The 4,190-nt window shown below is 38.6% G+C and overlaps 1 protein-coding gene across 3 annotated transcripts in view; it reads left to right on the top strand.

Moving 5' to 3' along the window:
- Positions 1-4,190, top strand: part of PRMT9 (protein arginine methyltransferase 9) — a 50,612-nt gene that overhangs the window by 4,660 nt on the left and 41,762 nt on the right. The gene's annotated exons all lie outside the window — the stretch shown is intronic.

The raw sequence follows: 4,190 nt of genomic DNA on the forward strand, positions 1-4,190 counted from the left end.
CTAAGCACACTGGAATCAGGAAGCAAAACCCTTTCTTCCTACAGTGTCTCTCCAGCACTTTTTGTTTTTTTGACAGAGTCTCACTTTGTAACCCAGGCTGGAGTGAAGTGGCGTGATCTCAGCTCACTGCAACCTCTACCTTCCGGGTTTAAGTGATTCTCGTGCCTCAGCATCCTGAGAAGCTGGGATTACAGGCGCCTGCCACCCCAACCGGCTACTTTTTGTATTTTTAGTAGAGACAGGGTTTCACCATATTGGCCAGGCTCGAACTCCTGACCTCAAGCGATCCACCCACCTCAGCCTCCCAAAGTGCTGGGATTACAGGTGTGAGCTACCACGCCTGGCCTCCAGCACTTTTTTTTTTTTTTGAGACAGTGTGTCACTGTGTTACTCAGGTTGGAGTGCAGTAGCACCATCACGGCTCACTGCAACCTTGACCTCCCAGGCTCTGGTGATCTTCCCACCTCAGCAGCCCCTCACCTGCACACCAGTAGCTGGGATTGCAGTACGTGCCACCACACCTGGCTAATTTTTTGTCTTTTTTTGTAGAGACAGGATTTTGCCATATTGTTGCCCAGGCTGGTCTGGAACTCCTGGGCTCAAGTGATCCTCTGGCCTCGGCCTCCCAAAGGGCTGGGATTACAGACTTGAGTTACCACACCCGGGCTCTCCACACTTTTTACCAACAAAGCTTACCCTTGTACCAACTGGTGGGAGAATATTAAAGAGCCAGATACATTTTTCACAGAGCAGGTAAAAAAGGGTGAATTTGGCAATAAGTTGATAACTTATATGTTGGGAGTCTTGGAACCACTCCCAGATTTGCTGATTTGCTAGAGGGGCTCACAGGCCTCACCATATAGTCCTAGGCATGGCTCTTGTGTATTACTATGAATGGATACAAAGCAAAATTTGCAAAGGGTAACTGTGTATTGGGCAGAGTGTAAAGGAAAACCAGGTGCAAGCCTCCCAAGTTCTTCTTTTACTGAAGTCACACAAGTTGCACTTCATTCCCCCAGTGAGTTATGACAACACACGTGAAATGTTGCCAACCAGTGAAACTCATTAGAGGCTCAGGGCCTAGGGTTTTTACTGGGAGCTGGACACTTAGGTACCCTCTGTCTGGCGTATACTAAAATTTTAGATTCCCAGAAGAAAAGCAGGTCAGGTGTTGAGCATAAACCGTATTGTTTGTATAATCAGTTTAGGCATACTACCCGTTAGGATAGTGAGAACCCTCCCCAAATCCAAATTCCCAGATGCCAGCCAAGGGACACTTTTGTAATCAGGCCTTTCAAAGGATGGCAGTCAGCCCCCTGCTATGTTAACTCTTTCTGCATACCAGTACATGTGCATGAAGAATTCTGTGAAAGTACAGGAAATAAAAGGAAAGGTTAACATTGCTTCTGAGTTTGAAAGTTTCAGAGTAATGGGGACTGAGCATGATTCTGCCAAGTTTGAAAGTGACAGTTGCTCACATTCCTAGGAATTTAGTTAATGAATCTCATTTTAAATGTTCCTTTTAGGTATTTTCATGCATTTCCTCACTAATTGCTTTCTCTTTCCCTCAAATCACATCCAGCTGAAAAAAACCTTAATATTATGAATAATGAACTACAAAATTCCTAAGTGACCACAGAATTTCTCTTATTAAACGTAATAAGACGTAAAAAAAAAAAAATAAGACGTTTAATAAACGTAACAGTTCATCAGCTGTTAATCAGTCTGCTACCTTTGTCTCTGGTGCCCACGAGGCCCTTGAGTGGCTCACTGGACTGTGCAGGGCTAGGGCTCTGGGAAGGCAGTGTGTGTACTCTGTACAGTTTTAAGACATTAATTTAATAGAGTAAACTCATTATTATGCTATTTTTTTCTGTGTGGAGAAATAATGTTTTATAAATAACTTTTAAGAAGAATATGGATCATTAACCTGACAAATGTACTTCTCTGTGATAATTAATGTAAACTCTTTATATGGTCATTCGCAATAAGTTGTATGAATATGTATTACAATTTTGAATCATATGTCTTTCCTCAGAAAAAAATTTTGAGATTTGATGTGTAGAATTTTTTGTTAACAATTGCTTATTTGAAAAAATTCTAGTCTGGGTGTGGTGGCTTATGCCTGTATTCCTAGCACTTTGGGAGGCCGAAGCAGGCAGATCAGTTGAGGTCAGGAGTTCGAGACCAGCCTGGCCAACATAGTGAAACCATGTTTCTACTAAAAAAAGTACGAAAAGTAGCCGGGTATGGTGGCATACGTCTGTAGTCCTAGCTACTCGGGAGCCTGAGGTAGGAGAATCGCTTGAACCTGGGAGGTGGAGGTTGCAGTGAGCCAAAATCGCACGACTGCACTCCAGCCTGAGTAACAGAGCAAGACTCCATCTCAAAAAAAAACAAAAAAAAATTCCTACCTGTCAAGACAGAATGACTTTCTGTTGAGGCTGCACAATAAATTTAAACAAAGTAGTAGTGAGTTTCTTATGTATACATAAGTGTTTTTGTAAATGAAATGTAACTTTTTCATAGAACAGCTTTTTTCTTCATTGGAATTTCTGTGTACTCTCCATAGAAACTTTATAATTAGGAAAAACTGGTGAAAACAAAAAATTTTTATTTTGGGTTTGTTTTAATACATCTAATTTCACAGCCTTGTACAAAATAGTGAGAGAATTCTTATTTAGGAAAATGATTATAATGTCCTATTTTATATAGAAAGATCCCTTTACATGTTCAGTAATTGTTCTCTAGTATCATTCTTTTCCTTATTTGGTTATATTAAGTTTTTTTTTTTTTTTTTTGAGACGGAGTCTTGCTCTGTCACCCAGGCTGGAGTGCAGTGGCAGGATCTCAGCTCACTGCAACCTTTGCCTCCCAGGTTCAAGCAATTCTCATACTTCAGCCTCCAGAGTAGCTGGGATTACAGGCGCAAGCCACCACGCCCAGCTAATTTTTGTATTTTTAATAGAGATGGGGTTTTACCATGTTGCCCAGCATAGTCTCAATCTCCTGACCTCTAGTGATTCACCTGCCTTGACCTCCCAAAGTGGCGCCCAAAGGCATGAGCCACCACGCCCAGCCAAGTTATATTAAATTTTATTCAATGAAAAGTTCTATATAAGAAATACTTTGCCAAACTTTATTAGCTAGTCTCAGTAACGTAACTGCAAGGCATTTTAACAGTCTTAATTAACATGGCCTAGGGAGTGACAATGAATTCTCCTTTAAAAAACAAATATTTGATAATTTTTAATTGTAGAGTATGTTAATAAGTAGAAAAATAAGGCAGATAATCAACTGAGGGTTACTTGTTCATGTTAACAGCTCACCTGATCAGCTACAGTATCCATTTTCTACAAATTAGCACCCTCTTTCCACTTAAATGAAATTTGTTTTAAAAGATTTTTAAAAATCTTTTTTATGAATAATCTCCTCAAATTAATTTTTAAAAAATCTATATTTTAATTCCAAAGTTTTCTTTTGTTCTTTATATAATGAGAGTTACTCTATAGGATTCAATTATATTTCCAGATTATACACATATGGTGATCATAACATTCCAAGACTTATGTTTCAGGATAAACTCAATTTGACAGAAAAGTGGAACTCTTACATACTTTTGGCAGATTGTAACTTTTGGTGACCTGTTGTTGTAGAACATTAGTCTGAGCAGTTACCAGTCATTACGATAAAAAATCCTTGGTATTAGTTTGCTTTGGCGAGATATAACTAAGCAAAATTTTTAATTTGGATAGTAGCAGTTCAGAATTCATGATAGTGTGAATGTGGCTTTTGCTATAGAATTTACCTTTGTTCTTGACTTACAATGGTTCTTGGTATTTTTGTTTTATACTCCTTTTCTCATCAAAAATAGCATATCATTTACTCCCCACCAAAAGAATCTGTTCCAGGAGAAAAATATTTCCAAAGTAAACGATAGCTGCTTCTCCTGACACTTACTTGTGTAATAAAGTTTGTCTGGAGTATCTCAACTTCACAAACTTTTGTTAGTCTAGTAGCGTCAGATTTAAACAAAATGTATTTAAATTGCTAATCAAGAAGATAAAGTTTTTCCTAGTTAAAAGAAAAAGGGCATTCTGGCATTTTATTATTATTATTATTTAAGTTCTAGGGTACATGTGCACAACTTGCAGGTTTGTTACATATGTATACATGTGCCATGTTGGTGT

Source organism: Colobus angolensis, unplaced genomic scaffold (assembly GCF_000951035.1).
Source record: "Colobus angolensis palliatus isolate OR3802 unplaced genomic scaffold, Cang.pa_1.0 Scaffold111, whole genome shotgun sequence".
NCBI classification, from domain to species: Eukaryota; Metazoa; Chordata; class Mammalia; order Primates; family Cercopithecidae; genus Colobus; species Colobus angolensis.